We start from the raw sequence: 18,231 nt of genomic DNA, 5'->3' as shown, positions 1-18,231 counted from the left end.
ACTCTTTCAAACCCTGCTTTAAAACCCCTACAAAGCTGACATGCCAATGTCATGATAGGAGATCCTGGTTTGTGCCTTCACAACCTTGCTGACAGTTGGAGGCTGCTAACTTTTCCATCGTTGCCAATTATCCCCAGGCATTTGAGGCAGGGTAAATGAGGCACACTGACAAGTGACAGTAATCGATTTTTCAGCGTGCATTTTTTATATTTAGACAGGGAGTGCCAAGCTAATGAAATGAACTACTAAAGTACAAAAGTGGATTACAGCATGTCAAATAGCCTGTGAAAAGCACCCATCCCAATGTCCTTCAGTATTCCACTGCCACCGTGCTTTGTGCCTACCACTTGACTTTGACTTCAATGGCCTTAGCAAAGCAAACATGCAGTGGCAAGGGCTCGTTCGAACCAAGTCAACCAGGACAGGACCATGCACTGCCAACAAGGCAACTGCAAGGAGCCCTACAGAGCTGGAGGCATCAGTTCTGCAGAGCCCCTGATGGGGCAAAACCCCACAGACACATTACAGCCAGCCAGAGAACTTCCTCAGCCATGACCTGGGCAATGTTAAATGTCAGAAACCACAAGAGCCATCAATAACCACCTCTAACATCTTGAGCAATGGCTCCGAATCAAACAAATAAGACATTCCTAGTTTTAAAAACTGAAATCCCTTTATTTTAATGGTTACTGCTTAAATGTAGGCTTGGGGATCAAGGCTTAAGGTCCTCCTGTCAAAAAACTCATCAAGTGTCACTAGTTGTACAGATCTGTGAGTAATAATACCTTGCTGTCTTTCCTGCTGCTACCAGATCTCCATGAAGTTTGTGCTCGAGGATCATACCGCAATCCTGAGAGAAGCAGGAATTTGGAGACAGTGTCTTTTGTTACTGCACATCATCACTGTCCAACTCGCAAATTTCAGTATGTTGCAAAACCTAAATATTTTACTACTTCATCAGGCATTCACATCTGGGATAGAGCTTGGCTTCCCCCTGTTCGGGATTGGCACCTGCCTGGACCAAGTATGAACTGACAGTTTTGTCTGCACACCCTGTGTAGCACACAGCCCAGCTGGAATATTATTTATGGGTGAGGAATGAGACAAGGCAGTTTGTGAACCTTGTCCAGCGATAACCTTGCTCCCCCAGATCTGCAGCAGGACAGGAGGCCAAGAGGTTAAATTCCTGAAGCATTTGTTTCTTAAAAAGCACAAGGTTTATTCATCCGTTATCCCATTTACGAAACAGGATAAGGGCTTCTACAGTAAAGATAAATGCTGGTAAAGTTAATAACTCCCAGCTATTTCGCTGCTTTGAGGACAATCACATGATGCAGACTCTTTTTCAGGCAGAAGAGTCCCTTCCAAGCCCGGTGCTCTTCCCACATCTTTTTGTTTTCTCTCCTCCCTGACCAATTCACCCTACCTGCATCCAGTGTGATTGAATATTAATAGCATGAAATTTCCTATTTCATGTTACAAAGTTCTTTATCTGTCGCCAGTCGTGTATTTGATTTTCATCTTTTCTGCTCATCCTATGTTTTTGTTATGAATAAAGTAAAAATTAAAGAGTGAGGTAATAAAATAAAATGAGATCATATAATGAATATCTTGTGCATTACAGATAGAAGGAAATTAGAAAAAGATCTATAGAGCTGCATTTTTATTCAACAGGATATTAACACACATATGTCTTCAAGACCCAAATCGGATCATCTTTTTATCACTTGCAATGACGTGGGGGACTGGCAGGATAAAGAGGATGTGGACAGTCTTGTAAATAAACTGCTCGGATCCTCCAGCGATGGAGCACAGACAGATGAGTAATAAATACAAATTTGATTATGCCAAAGTTTCTGCCTGTTCTCAGATGTCCCCATCAGATGTGGAAATCAAAGAAATCTCACTCCGGTGTTTGTTCCTCTTGCAATGCAGCAAGCGAACTGTTGGGAACAGCCCTTACTGCATGGAAAAATGCAGTGCTTTCATAACCATGAGGTTTGCTTTTAATCAGCAACAAGAATTTGTTTTAATTATTTTTTTTTTTTTTTTAATACAACAGGATTTTTGCCAAGACCCCATGATTCTGCCTGGCAGGTTTTGGTGAGTGCCCAAGTTCTCTGTTCCCAGGTTGCTTGGTTCAAGAAGGAGAGTTCTGATGCTTTCACCATCTGCGTTTTGACCTTTGTCCCTCCATTTGGTCAAGGTACCTGTCCTGAGACAGGCCCTACTTGCAGCACAGCTTTCATCTATTCTTATCATGAAGAGAATGAATTGCAAAGGAGAGCCTCGCGCAAAGCACCACTATGTACAAAATGAATTGGTTCGAGCTCATCTTTCCCCATTAGTCCCAGAAAATGCTCCAATTGAAGGCAAAATTGATTTCAAGTTGAGTTGACTCCTCTTTGCATGTAGCTCAGCACTATCTTGCACAGCAAAGACACAAGGAAGACTTTGTCCTTCAGGTCCTCCTCTACAACACAGCCACGCTTCCTCCCGGGATCTTCAGTGTCCTTTTGCTCATTTCTGGCATATCAAGCAATTTGTCACGAGCAGAGCTGTACTCAGTCTCCTTTTCTTTTTTCCTACAGAAATATTCCAGATCTTTTTCTTCAACTCTCCCCACTTCTGTGAGAAATGCCACAGCTCAGCCGAGGCTGGCATTTATGCTTTCAAAACCAACCTTCACAGTTATTACTCTTGCAGCAAAGAGGGGAGCAAGCGTTATTAGTCATATTGCTTTCCACCAGAAATGTAAAGGAATCCAATAGATAATAAAGGCTATTTTCTTATATTAAAGATAATAAATTTGTAGAATTTTGGGAAGCTATAAGGGTCAAAGGCCTAAATTGTCACAATCCATCAACCCCTGGGGTTTTTGGGGGAAAGAGGTGATTCTCCTCTCAGTTGCAACTTAGTAAGAACTTCAGGTTTTGGAAATTAACAACAGTACTATTCACTGTGGACACATCATCTCCATCTTCAAAGGGACTCTATAAAAAAATGAACCAAGTAACTTGCGCTTAACCTTTTTATCTATTGAACATTTTGTTTTTAACACTAATAAAACTAAAACTATGTGCTGCCTGTAGTACAGCACTGTATTTTCTTAGAATAATAAACAGCCTATTTTACAAGCTACATAATTCATGTGTATAGTAAACCCAGCAGAGAAAACTTACAATGATTAATAAGTTTAACATTTTTACTTAGGTCACATAGTCACTTTCCAAAGACATCAATAAAATGTTTTAGAGTTAAATAACAAATCAGTCACTGACAAGATAAATCACTGTAATGGGCAACTACTTTCCAATTACACTTTATTTTTGCAGAAGCCATTTTGGAGAAACAGCATTAATTGCCATTTGGAGTTGATAGGGCATTACCACCAAGCGGGGAGGGAGGCACCTCCGTTCAGAACCATAAATGTCCTGTGTGATGCCAGCATGATACTTAAGTTGAGAATAAATCACAAGCAGCATGAAGATAGCAGGCATAATAGTTCCCCCTCCCCATAACAGATGACCTAAATGAGAAAGAGTTCTGTAAAAAGTAAAACACTTTTTTTTTTTTTAGAAAAGGAAGCTATTCTTCCATCCAACAGCTCAGCTGCAGACCTTCTATGGCACTCACTGGCTGCAAATATCCAAAGGTATTAGTTACCTGAAATGTGCTTTTACTGATGCAGGCTTTTTCCAAGGACAGGTGAAAATGAAGGAAATATGCCTGTACAGTCACGAGATGGCCAAAAGAATCCAAACATTTCCAGAATAACCTCTCATGTCAAAATAACCAAAAGAGGGAAAAGTCAGGATTGGTATAGCTAATCTGCTTTAAAAATATTACAAATGCCCACAGTTCTAGCAGTTCCCACAGTCCTGCAATTCAGACTGACTTGCTATTTAACTTGTGTGCAACAACAGTACAGGAGAGGGAGCTATTTATGGAACAAACCTAACCTAACAACCAGTCAAGTTTAAACAGATAAGAAATCCCAACATATTAAGGAGAGAAATACAATCAGAGAATTCAAATTCCTTCAATCATGCCCCCAAAGCAGCACTTTCCACCGTCCCATCAGGAAGGAGCCAAACACTTTGGCTGTGAGGAGCATCCCTGTCTCCCCTGGGCACCATGAGGACCTACAAAAGCCTGGGCAGCAAAAGCACATTCCCATTTTATATGAGGAGCCTTGTCGGCTGGTGTTGGTGGTCAGTGTCTGTGTCTCAGCAGCATAATAATGTAATAAGTTTGCTCTGTGCAGGAATAACCGTAGGGGCCCAGGATTTTTTTCAGTTCAAGTCAGAGGTACCTATCAAGGTCTGGTACCTCCAGAGTATGACAGTGCTACACGGAGAGAGCATGGGGAAGGGATTTGGGATTTCAGCCCTAGAAGACTATCTGAATTCCTTTTTAGATGCCTACCTCCTTTTTTGCATTTGATCTCATCTATCTGCCAACAGACTCCAGAATACGCCTACACCACAGGCTGGCAACATGGCCATAGCTCAGGTCAGCAGGCTACCTCCTCCATCACCAAACTCTGGGCTGGAGCACGGAAGCATTCAGCACCACATGAATCTGGAAGAAAATACATTGCATCCCAGCAGTCAGCCTGCAGAGAACCTGATGAGATGTGGGAGTCTTTCAAGATCTGCTGCTAACCTGTTTGCCTTAACTCTTAAGGTAGTTAATGGCTGGATTACAAACTCTCGAACTCAAGCATCTCAAGAGGATAACTGCTTCTATTAGGGAAAAAAAAGTGTTTGATTCCCAGCTCGGGTCAGGCTTTATTACGGAGTCATAAAATGCCCAGTTGCGAAGTATTGCTTTTGTGTCTGCGTACACCTTTTTTAAATTATTGAACAAGGGTAAGTTTCTGGACTGCACTAGAACCTGAAAAAGTTCAAATCCTTCCTTCTCCCCTAGTTTTGATCTATAAAAATTGCAAAATTCAGGATTAAGGCCAGACAGGCAGCAAATAAATGCACGTCAGTGTGGCTCTCCGTAAGGCAGTAAGCAGTGCTTCCTATTGTAAAAACTCCAAGGGAAGCACTTAACTTGTCAACCCCATCCTGCTACAACACAAGCAGCCAGCACAGTGGATTTTCCTGTTTGGGTAGCACCAAGGGCACACTCCACAAATGAACCAGGCTGTTCTTCAGCAGCAAATCACTCATTTCCAAAGGAGCATCTGTGATGTCTCATCCCAACAGCTGCCCTCGGGTCCCTCCAAAGTCTTTCCACAATGCAGTGTTTTCACAGCCATTTCACAGGCTATTCATTTTCAATAAATATTAGCCACCCAGGCTGCCCATGCTGCACCCTGGCGTTTGTGTGCTGCTGCATGGGGAGCGTGTGCATGAGAGCGGGTCTGACCATCTCCCAGGAGCTTCAGCAAATTCCAGGCTTGGTTGATTCACCTGCTACTAACTGCAAACCTCCTTTTCCAACTGGTCATCCCCCTTCCCTTCTTATTGTTAATACTCCAATGGATGCAAATGTCTAGGATAAGGCAGAAATGCTTTTGGACTCTCAGCTGATAGCTAGCATTAGTAAGGGTGAACAGATGGGTATGCAAAAACTCAAGTGCCAAGCATACTGTTATGTGTAATATAGCAGTACTGTATAAGGTCAGGAAATCTCCATGCCATTTGGTATGGCATGCTTTGCCCCCAAAAAAACAGTAAAAACAGGCTGAATTGACAAAAAGGTGGGACACAGGCAGAAAGAGACTTGCCCAAGGTCAGAAGCACTGCTTGAGACATCCCAGCCTCTACTCTTTGTGCAGAGATGGGTATGTTCACAGCACACTGCAATGCCTTCCCCAGATTTACATCAATCCTCTGCAGCTCCTACTTAGTCCTCAGAAATCAGGCTGTGCATCTTCCAAAAATGCACTTTCAACAACCCATTTGAGCCATAAGTCTCCAGAGCAAGACTGAACTTTCAGAGGGAGATACAATCTTGCCTCCAATGCTGCCTTTTGCAAGGCTCGCTTGGAATTAGTCTTCTCAATGCTTATTTGGGCACCTACATAAATCACCCAACTAGAAAATACTCTTGTGCTCTAGCAACTTCTACTCACTTCAGTACCAAGTCTGACAGTCAGGGCAATTGCACGGGAGTCAAAACATGGATGTAGGTCACTCAGAGGACCTATTCTTTAATATATTGTCCTGATTGTGCGCCAACATCTCATCTGAACACTTCAGCTGTTTGTCCAGCTACTTGTCACAACAGTGAGAAAAGATCAGTTTTTCCTTTCTCCATACCAGCACTACGTTACTTTTCTTTGAATCCTGGCTGCATTTCAGCAATGTGGAAATGCTGTTCAAGTAGCCACAGAAGTAGATGATCTTCCTCCCTCCTCTCCCTTTATTCACCTAACCATTCCCCCTTCAGGGGAACAAGGTGGCTTAGGTTCCATATGCTGAAAAGGGAGAGCCCCTCCACTTTTACTGCATTTAATGGGCAAGATGAGAATCGCCGAGTACCCAGCATAGGCTTTAGCTGTTCAGACAGGCACAGCACCCAAGTACAGCAAGAGGACCCCCACAGGCAGTCCCAGCCCATGTTTCCCAAGCACAGAACTGACTTAATATGCACAGTATAATCCTCTGGTTAGGTATTCAAAGAGCTCCCTGCAACACAGTGCTGATCTTCAAAGGCCTAACGCACATCCCGTAAAACAAGCCCTCCATCTCCATGAGCATTGCAAGATGCTGATAAATTTCTAAAAAAAATGATTTGGAAACCACCTCCCTTCTCAGCTTCCTCTGGGTGCAGGGAGAGGGAACGATGTTTTCCTGCCATCAATCCTGCATAGGTAATTTCTAGCCAGAAGGGAATATAGGAAAACACACCTAGGGCTTAAGGACTGAACTGAAAGAGAATTAAGATTTGAAAAAGCTGGCAACTATGTCTTTTAGAGGCCAAAATAAGGACCTAAAAACAGCTCCAATTTTCTGATTATGGGGATTTAGCTTTTGCTATGAGACCAGTCTCATGGAAGAACCCTCCAACCGGGATCCCAAAAAGCTCTCAAAAGTTCGGGCCCACCGTGATTTCCCTCAAAACAGTGCATGAAGTTCAAATATATGAACAGATGTAAAGCTCCAATTCCTTCTCAGACCACCACAAATCATTGCACTACACTTTCAGAAAAAAGACACAGTATTATTATATTTAAGAGCAAGAAAATCCACATCCACCCAAAAATAAACTAATTACAACATGAAAAATAATATAATATCCTCACACGCTTTGAGCATTGCAATAGAAAATAAGCACACAAGGAGCAGAAGAATGTGGTGATATCTATGATTGCTCCTTAAGTCTTATACATCATTTTGCTAAAACAGGGGTTTGGGGAAATAAAGATTAGCAGAGCACACTAAACATGCAAAAAGGGGTAAAACTAAGGATATTTCAAGGTCATGTTTTTCAGAACACAATTTATAGTTGTATTGCTAGCACTGAAGTAACGCAAACAATTTCCACGCGAACCTAGAACAAGCATGGTTTTTCACTCATGATGAAAACACTGTTTTGATTACTGTCAGCAGTATTGCCAGGAAGTAGGTGTCCTACCTAAACTGGTTGATAGCTATAACATTCCTATAAGGCTGTACTCATATATGCTTAAAAACACTACTGTAGTGAACTAAACCCAGCCACAGGTAATCAAAATAGAATTTTTTAACAGGTAAAACAGTATTCTTACTTTATTCTTAGCTGGTGAGTTTCTTCTGTCTTCATAAAAGCTCCTTTACAAAATCTTAACTTCCACTATCTCAGTCACTATTTCTCACTCTTATGTTTTCTCAATATAGCCCTTAAATTCCAATATACTGAAATACAAAATACTGAAGAGTCAGAAAGTTAGACTTCCACTGATTTTTGAATGAGCCACTTCTGACCATTCCACCTCTCATCCTAAAAATTCCTCCTCAAAATGTATTTTCTCCCATTTGGATGCAACCACAGTTCAGCTTCCACACTCTCCCCCTTCTCTTCTTTTTGCCCTTTCTTCTGCACAAAACCATGCAAAAAACTTGAGAGAAAGCACAAGCATGTTTCTGGAATTAGACTAACAGTGGTTTATAAGGATGACTGAATTGGACAGCAAGGAAGACTCAATAGATCAGCTTTTGCAGTCACATTGCTGATAGCCAGTGACACAGCCACCATCCACTTTCAACACACCGACTCCCAATTACTTTCATCATAAAAGCATCAAGTACCTACTTGAAGGAAGAGGTTGGGGGGTCTCAGATGGCCCTTTCCTTCCCTGCAACCCCACAGAAAACAGAAGTCCAAAAGCACGTCATCTGCTTGGCAGGCTTCATCACCCAAAACAAGGGGCTGACCAGGGACAGAGCAGCCAACAGCAGAGCCAGTAAAAAGAAAAGCCTCCAACAGCATCAATGAGCATGCAAAGTTGTTAAATCCTTAATTCACAGATGCACTGAGATATCTTGGGTGACAGCTCTCAGGGGCTTCAGGAAATCCTCACAGAAATACAGGCCCCAGGATCATGAATTTGGGACGATGGAGAACAGCGACCATCATTCCCCACTGTTTGCAGGATCAATTTAACACAATTATCAGCTCCTTCTTTTGAGCAAAATCATGACAGGCAGCACAGTGCTTCTCAAAATTAATTTGCAGCAGTGGAGCAGCAACTAGGAAAGTCCATGGCACAGAAATGGCCAGAAGCATCTGCTGGTTAGTCATGCCCACTCCCACGAGCACCATGGTCCCTAATGCTGCCCATGCCACCAGCATGGTTCCTCATCACCTCACAGTCCTTCTGAGCATCAGCAAGCACTGCACACTTCTCGTTCTCCTTCATCCCAGCAGGATGCTTCAGCAAAACCTGCTGGGTTCCTCTTAGAAAGATAATCTACTGCAGGGGATATTTCTAGGTCACATCACAACCACTCTCAAAACAGTCTAAGACTTATTTGGGTAGCCTCCAACTCTACTGGAGCATCCAGCACCCTTTGTAGTAAAAGATGCATCAAGAGATGAAGGTCATCAAAGTCACAAATGTTTTCAACTGTTATTATTGTTTTAATCAAGACAAGTGTTTCTTTACCATAGGAAATTCCCATTTTAAAAGATTCTTTATCCAGACATTTTCTGGCCATACTCTACTGCTGGATAACTTCCACTGCCTGAAAGGCTTTTGGACACATACAAACAGATTGTTTTGGCAGCAAGTGAGGGTGCACCAGTGTCAAAACCTTTGCTTCAAATTTATTCCATGCTTTCACCTTTGCCAGTTCAGTCCTGGATCCAACCTGCATCAACATCTCCAAGATTTCTATCCAGTGGATACAGCCACCTTAACACCTGTGTTCAAGAAAACATGAAAGGCAGAAACTACCTTGGGTACAATTCTTTTGAGTAAACTTTACAAATGACTCCAAAGGAAAAACTGTGATGAGGGACAGGGTTTCAAGCTGAGATGCCTGCAGCTCCCCATCAGCTGTAGTGCACCATCATGCAGACTGTGTGGGAAGAGACTGGGCTGCAGACATCTTGAACAGTCTGCATCTCCAGGGTTTGCCACAGGTAAGCTTTGAGAAGAAGGATCAGAGACCACCGCTGACCCAGTATAAAGTCTTAAAGCTGAACTTTTTAAGGGAAGAGAGAAAGTTCTCGAACATTTACATAACAGAGCTTGAGGAGGAGCTACAGGTATAAAGAAAAATTACTGGTTATGTCAGGACTTGCAACTGCTGCAAAGAAAGTCTTTGAAGGTTGTTATAATTCACACATGCTCATCACTCCCCCAAATAATGAAAAGTTCATCACTATCTTTTGTACGAAACAGAAAAACACTTTTGAACAAGGCTAAACCAGTGAAGACATACCCGACATGTGCCACAGCTGATACAAATAGGTACATTGACTGCTTGCAGATTAATACCAACAGTGAAAGTGTAACTCAACGTGTAAATAATAGTACTACAACTAGGAGGCAGCTTTCAACTTTTCATGAGCAGCTTCTAAGCTGGACTGAGTTTGGAGTTTCATGTAGACACCATTAGTGACTGGGTAGCTAATAAATATAAAAAAAAGCTGAAATCATCCTTCTAGACACATCACTACACAAGCATTAAGCCTGCGCTCAACTTCGAGGTGCATGCCCCCATTTAGAAAATTTCTGTTGCTCCCCATTGTTTTTAAAGCTGAACATTTGCTTCTGCACTTTGGCCATTTGATACTGTCAGTAAGATGAAGAGAAAAAAGCATCAGACTCAAGGTTCTCTACAACTTAAGTATTCGCTTCACCTACACTGGCCTTGCAATGCCACACTTCCCACTAACACATCCGCTTTAGTTTCTCCTTCATGGCTAGCTGCCCAGCCCTGGTGAAAAAATCTGCTATTTTCATGAGGCAGCACTAGCTGACAAAATAATTGACTCCTGGGAGTTGCACAGATAGAAACACCCCTAATGTATTATTAGGTATGATGTCATCTGTGAGGCACAATTTAATGACTATTTATCATGTATGCAACACTTCATTTGGAAACATGCTGTATAATTTTTCATCTTAAGCCAACTGGACACGATAAGAACTTGCCAAGTGTATTGATCTTAAATAATTTACTACACCATGGATAATATCTTAATTTGCTAGGAAAGAAAAGTGACAGAATGGCAGCACTGGGGACTAACATTTGTTTTTCTCCAACAGAGAATGCATACAGCCTAGGTGAAAGAAGTACACATGCCCAAAATTCACCTCTATTATTTCAAGTCCTCTCAGAGACTTACTGATGCTGACAATAAGGTTTATCTTCAGATGGGTACAGTTGTTTGCCCCTCTGATGAAAAAGACATTAGATGCAAAACACTGAAATGTTAAAGCCAAATGGGTTTTATTAGACTAATCTCATCTCACCTAGTAGCAAATTCAAGTAGAAAACCTAATCCAGTTATTCCTGGAGCAAGCCCCTCAGTTAGAGCATTGAGCAATCAGTATCAGCTGCAAAAGGTTTGTTTTTGTTTTCCTGCCACTCTTGCCAGGTCCCTTATTTTCATCATATTTGGCATTTTACATTAAATGACCCATTAGATTCACAACCTCCACCCTTCTCTTTCTAATTAGGTTTGCAGGCTTCACATTTGCCAAGCAAATGAATTGAAAATGAAAACTAAAGGCTCAAAATCTGTGAGGCAAATCAAAGAATTCAACAAATAAGTAGGATTTAAAATTCATGATTTTCAAGCAAACTGCACAACTTCTGCATGCATACATTTGCTATACTGTGATACTGATAACTGCACAAAGCAAAAACCACACAGCCGATACTCTACCCATTTACTTGCCTCTCCCTCTTTTCCTACACTCCCATAACTATTTATATGGCCACCATATGGTAATTACATCTGGTCACTCTTGGCTTGAGACAAACTAGGACCTGCCAATTGCAAATGAATACCAACCCCCTAAAACCATCCCATTTCATAAATTGCATTCTGTGAAACAACCAACATGAAAAAGTTTGACACAAGAAAGCCTCACAGGTTGCTAAATCCCAAGGTTTTTTTCCACATTTTTTCCAAAAACTGATGCAGTATGTATAGTCTGAAAGTTACTCTTCCCAAGATATTAACAAGCCTAAGCCCATGTCTCAAGTCACATTTCTCCCCAAGCTTGGATGTTGCTAAGATATCTCCCTTTTGGCTGCACAACCCATATACCAGCCCTGCCCCAGGCACCCACTACATCCACCTTCCTCCAGGGAGAGGTGGGAAAATCCACTGAACTCTGTTTACTGACCACTTTTGACAAATACTGCTTTCTAATAATCTACTGGGTTTGTTCTACTAAGCACCACACGTATTTTTAGGTATGCAAACATCCTCCCCTCCCACCAACATCCCTTCCACCAGAAAAAAGATAAAGCCAAAGGATGGGTTAACATGAAAAATGTGAGCTATACACAACTTGGGCTCAAACATTTTCAGCATGAATTCTTTATGTCCCTAGTTAACAGGGTAGAAGCTTTCTTGAAACAAATCAGCTTGTGTTCAGTTCATTACTTTCCATGAAAACAAAGCAAAAAAGAAAATTACTGCTTTTAGAAAAAGACCAGAAAATTCTGATCCACTGAAGCCTGCGGAGAAGATAAACTAAAAGACATTTTTAAGTAATTATGCATCACACCTAGCTACCTCCCGGTTTTCAACACTCATACATCACTCTTGATTCTCCCATGTTATATCTTACTTCACCTCCAGCAAGATCCCTCAGTAGTGTATCATGACTGTTGTTTTCAATGTACTAGGCGCATCTGGTTATTTTTGCAACTCTTATTTCTGCACAAACACACAGCCATAATGGAAAGCAGCATCTCCTAAGGGAGTTTTCCAAGCCCTGTTGACAAATCAGATAACCTCCCCTTCACTTTCCACAAGCTTACCAAGAAATTAAGAAAACAGTTTGCATGTCAAGGCTCTTTTACCGATTTTATTAGATAGAATCATAGAATGTTTTGGGTTGGAAGGGACCCCTAGAGGCCATCTAGCCCAACCCCCCTGCAGTAAGCAGGGACATCGCTAACTCGATCAGGTTGCTAACAGCCCCGTCCAACCTGGCCTTGAATGTTTCCAGGGATGGGGCCTCCACTACCTCTCTGGGCAACGCCTTCCAGTGTTTTACCACCCTCATTGTAAAGAATTCCTTCCTTATATCCAGTCTAAACCTACCCTGGTTTAGTTTAAATCCATTACCCTTTGTCCTGTCACGTCTGGCCCTACTGAAAAGATTTTCCCCACCTTTCCTATAGGCCCCCTTTAGGTACTGAAAGGCTGCAACCAGGTCTCCCCGCAGCCTTCTCTTCTCCAGGCTGAACAACCCCAACTCTCTCAGCCTGTCCTCATAAAAAGAGGCGCTCCAGCCCTCGGATCATTTTTGTAGCCCTCCTGTGGACCTGCTCCAACAGTTCCATGTCCTTCTTGTGCTGAGGGCTCCAGAGCTGGACGCAGTACTGCAGGTGGGGTCTCACCAGAGCAGAGTAGAGGGATTACCATAAAGAGTGACAAGAAAAGAAGGTTTGCGTATTTCTTCCATGGTGAACATCTCTTGCCAATGACAAGAAAGAACTGATTTAAAAGAAATTAATGCACAGTATGTCTGATTTCTCTCTAAAAGGGACAGTTATCAATGGAAGGAAAACACCCAGGAGGGAAAAAGTTTCTTAGCATCTCACAAGCAACACGGTAGTATTTCCTGAAGCTAAGGCACCAACAAAAATAGTGCCCTCCAAAATTACACTGACTTTTCCAAAGGTACAAAAAGGTACTTCTCAATGGCAGATAAGCAGGTCAAACATCATAAACCACCTCCATGGAGTAAGGTTTACCAACTCTGCGATGCGCCTCCCCCCCCCAAAAAAGCAGTTTAGAAACAAACTAGCAACCAGGAAAAATTGCAAGTGCCACATTTTTGTGAAAAGCAGAGGACACAGCATCCCCAAAGGCCCAGACCATACCAAAACGCCTTGCTCTCACATGCATCTGCAAGAAAGCTCTGGAAAAGCAAACTTCACATGCTTTATGACATAAAGGTATCCCTTACTCAACTCAAGCTGCCCCTTTCCTCCATCACCCCCTGGAGCTCGTCCCGCTATGCACATCCTCCCCAGCAGCCAAGCGGCTGGGGCCTTCCCCAGCCCATGGTGAACATCTCTTGCCAATGACAAGAAAGAACTGATTTAAAAGAAATTAATGCACAGTATGTCTGATTTCTCTCTAAAAGGGACAGTTATCAATGGAAGGAAAACACCCAGGAGGGAAAAAGTTTCTTAGCATCTCACAAGCAACACGGTAGTATTTCCTGAAGCTAAGGCACCAACAAAAATAGTGCCCTCCAAAATTACACTGACTTTTCCAAAGGTACAAAAAGGTACTTCTCAATGGCAGATAAGCAGGTCAAACATCATAAACCACCTCCATGGAGTAAGGTTTACCAACTCTGCGATGCGCCTCCCCCCCCCAAAAAAGCAGTTTAGAAACAAACTAGCAACCAGGAAAAATTGCAAGTGCCACATTTTTGTGAAAAGCAGAGGACACAGCATCCCCAAAGGCCCAGACCATACCAAAACGCCTTGCTCTCACATGCATCTGCAAGAAAGCTCTGGAAAAGCAAACTTCACATGCTTTATGACATAAAGGTATCCCTTACTCAACTCAAGCTGCCCCTTTCCTCCATCACCCCCTGGAGCTCGTCCCGCTATGCACATCCTCCCCAGCAGCCAAGCGGCTGGGGTCTTCTCCAGTCCCACTCACTCAGCCGGTAACAGGAGCCCAGATGCCGGGTCCTGCTGCTCCACCCATCCATGCTGCCTGGGATGCTGTGGGGGCAGGAAGGGCGTTAGATGTCCTTTCTGCCTGCACACACTGCTGTGTCAGAGCAAAACTTACCTCTCCAAAAACCAAAAGGCTAATGATTCCACTTGCAAGGGACCCTGGGGACACTGCAAACCAGCATCCCAGGGCGGAAGGCAACCTACATCCAAGCACATTGCCGCTTCCCACTGTGGATACCACAGAAAAGCTTCCACATTGGTGGGCTTGGAAAGAGCGTGGGGACAGCTGTGGGGTGCGGGAGGGGGCTTCCCCCACACCTGGGAGCAGCGGGGTGGAAGGACAGGGGAGGTGGAAGTGCTAGAAACGAGCAAGGGGGTTTTCAGGGAAAAGCAGGGCCTGGCACAAGGTACCAGAGGGTGAGTGGGAGGGAATGAGAGCAGATATGTACTCGATAATTATAGCTGCATTTCGAGCAGCTCCAGCAAAATGCCGCAGCGTATGTGACGGCAGAGAGAAGAGCCAGACGCGCCAAGGAAGCCGGGTTTTGCTCCACCTCGGATCTCACGGGGGACAGGAGCAGGAGGCAGACACAAGAAGCCAAGGGAGGCGGTGAAAACAAGAAATTCTATTTTTGTACCTTAAGAGGAGCTGCGGATAATTCACCTCAACATGCACTTGGTGCTGAGCTCCTCACCCACTGCCTGGGGAAGGAGCTGCATGGTCTCCACTCCCCTGTCACTACCCCAGCAGCAGAAACCCTCCCTGCAGCCGCATCCTCCTCTCTGCGCCTCAGCACTCCCCCAGCTCCAGCAGCACCACAGCACTCGGGAGCCACTCTCCCCTCAGCTTTTTTCCTTCCCAGATCAGCTTTCACACTGGAGGCCACCAGACCCAGCAGAAAGCATGCAGGTTGATAGAGGCCAAGCGCCACAAGGCAACAGGAACATTTGCCACAGATAATTTATCACAGCCATGCAGTGGCACTGCCGGGAGAACGCACACCCCGACTTTTGTAGTCTCTATCTTTTGATTATTAAAAGGGCCAATTAGCACATAAATTGAGGTGTGAATACTAAAAGGGATTTGAAAACAGTAATAATTAAAGATCAGGACAGCAACTGGGCTCATGAGCTGCCTCTCGTCTTCCCTGGCCTGCTTACCAAGCCGCTCACATATCGATGGAAGAAAAGCAGCAGTGCTCATTAACCACACCGTGGTACCCAGGAGCATCTGTGCACTGCCAGCCCTGTGCTTGCAAATACACAGGCTCCCTGCCCCATGCCGAGAGGTGCAATATTTGTTTGGACTTCTCTAACTTCACACAGCACCGAGTCCCCAAGAAACCTCCTCCCATCCACCCCACAAATGCCTGGGGAGGCAAATCCACATGTATTCCCTCATCTCAGCTAGACAATGGGATACCAAGCCCCCAAAAGGGAAGGGGTGACTCAGCCAGGGAGAAGAAAAGTGCCAAAGCTCAGCACTCTGTCCGCCTTTCCCTATGCTAGCCAACACCTAATGAGGAGTATCTGATGGCAAACGATGTTCTCAGACCTTAAGCTGCTCCCCAAGGAAACCGTCAGCATCTTTTATTTACAGACTGACGAAAATCCCCAGGGAAAACAATGCCGACTCCTACGTGGAACATGGGAAACATGTATCTTTTTAATCACCGCAGCACTGATTCATCTTCAAGGCTGGTACAGTTTCCGCTCTTTGTTGCTCTGAAGCAACTGCAGTGATTCAGCTCCCCTGTGAATACCACTGACTCTCAACCACAATATTTACTATTAGGATGGCTAAATACACTCACTGACATGCAGGCGGCTCCCTCCTGACCCCCGGGACAAGGTCTTCTCAGCTCTCCCATACAAGGAAACTAAGCATGGAAGCGAGTTCATCTGGACTCATTTTGCACCAGTGTAAATGATGACAGGTCCACAGATGTTGAATGAACATAAGCTTAATGAAGAAGCCACCAAGATCTCTGTACCTACATCCAAGCACATTGCCGCTTCCCACTGTGGATACCACAGAAAAGCTTCCACATTGGTGGGCTTGGAAAGAGCGTGGGGACAGCTGTGGGGTGCGGGAGGGGGCTTCCCCCACACCTGGGAGCAGCGGGGTGGAAGGACAGGGGAGGTGGAAGTGCGAGAAACGAGCAAGGTGGGATTGATGGCACAAGGTACCAGAGGGTGAGTGGGAGGGAATGAGAGCAGATATGTACTCGATAATTATAGCTGCATTTCGAGCAGCTCCAGCAAAATGCCGCAGCGTATGTGACGGCAGAGAGAAGAGCCAGACGCGCCAAGGAAGCCGGGTTTTGCTCCACCTCGGATCTCACGGGGGACAGGAGCAGGAGGCAGACACAAGAAGCCAAGGGAGGCGGTGAAAACAAGAAATTCTATTTTTGTACCTTAAGAGGAGCTGCGGATAATTCACCTCAACATGCACTTGGTGCTGAGCTCCTCACCCACTGCCTGGGGAAGGAGCTGCATGGTCTCCACTCCCCTGTCACTACCCCAGCAGCAGAAACCCTCCCTGCAGCCGCATCCTCCTCTCTGCGCCTCAGCACTCCCCCAGCTCCAGCAGCACCACAGCACTCGGGAGCCACTCTCCCCTCAGCTTTTTTCCTTCCCAGATCAGCTTTCACACTGGAGGCCACCAGACCCAGCAGAAAGCATGCAGGTTGATAGAGGCCAAGCGCCACAAGGCAACAGGAACATTTGCCACAGATAATTTATCACAGCCATGCAGTGGCACTGCCGGGAGAACGCACACCCCGACTTTTGTAGTCTCTATCTTTTGATTATTAAAAGGGCCAATTAGCACATAAATTGAGCTGTGAATACTGAAAGGGATTTGAAAACAGTAATAATTAAAGATCAGGACAGCAACTGGGCTCATGAGCTGCCTCTCGTCTTCCCTGGCCTGCTTACCAAGCCGCTCACATATCGATGGAAGAAAAGCAGCAGTGCTCATTAACCACACCGTGGTACCCAGGAGCATCTGTGCACTGCCAGCCCTGTGCTTGCAAATACACAGGCTCCCTGCCCCATGCCGAGAGGTGCAATATTTGTTTGGACTTCTCTAACTTCACACAGCACCGAGTCCCCAAGAAACCTCCTCCCATCCACCCCACAAATGCCTGGGGAGGCAAATCCACATGTATTCCCTCATCTCAGCTAGACAATGGGATACCAAGCCCCCAAAAGGGAAGGGGTGACTCAGCCAGGGAGAAGAAAAGTGCCAAAGCTCAGCACTCTGTCCGCCTTTCCCTATGCTAGCCAACACCTAATGAGGAGTATCTGATGGCAAACGATGTTCTCAGACCTTAAGCTGCTCCCCAAGGAAACCGTCAGCATCTTTTATTTACAGACTGACGAAAATCCCCAGGGAAAACAATGCCGACTCCTACGTGGAACATGGGAAACATGTATCTTTTTAATCACCGCAGCACTGATTCATCTTCAAGGCTGGTACAGTTTCCGCTCTTTGTTGCTCTGAAGCAACTGCAGTGATTCAGCTCCCCTGTGAATACCACTGACTCTCAACCACAATATTTACTATTAGGATGGCTAAATACACTCACTGACATGCAGGCGGCTCCCTCCTGACCCCCGGGACAAGGTCTTCTCAGCTCTCCCATACAAGGAAACTAAGCATGGAAGCGAGTTCATCTGGACTCATTTTGCACCAGTGTAAATGATGACAGGTCCACAGATGTTGAATGAACATAAGCTTAATGAAGAAGCCACCAAGATCTCTGTAAGAAGGAATGCCAATCCAGCATGTTTCACATGTATAAATTAAAACACAACTCGAGTAGTGTTCTCCCTTCCTCATCTGAAACAATTTGATGATTTATTATGAAAAGTAGTTTGGCTAAAAAAA

The 18,231-nt window shown here is 44.4% G+C and overlaps 1 protein-coding gene across 6 annotated transcripts in view; it reads right to left on the bottom strand.

Annotated features, from left to right (window-relative positions):
- EPHA5 (EPH receptor A5) overlaps window positions 1-18,231 on the bottom strand; it is a 183,313-nt gene that overhangs the window by 120,568 nt on the left and 44,514 nt on the right. The window lies entirely within an intron of this gene.

This window comes from Egretta garzetta, unplaced genomic scaffold, assembly GCF_000687185.1.
Source record: "Egretta garzetta isolate BGI_Z169 unplaced genomic scaffold, ASM68718v1 scaffold41, whole genome shotgun sequence".
Classification (NCBI taxonomy): Eukaryota; Metazoa; Chordata; class Aves; order Pelecaniformes; family Ardeidae; genus Egretta; species Egretta garzetta.
The sequence above is the reverse complement of the archived record's forward strand: the minus strand, read 5'-3'. Positions and strand labels throughout refer to the sequence as shown.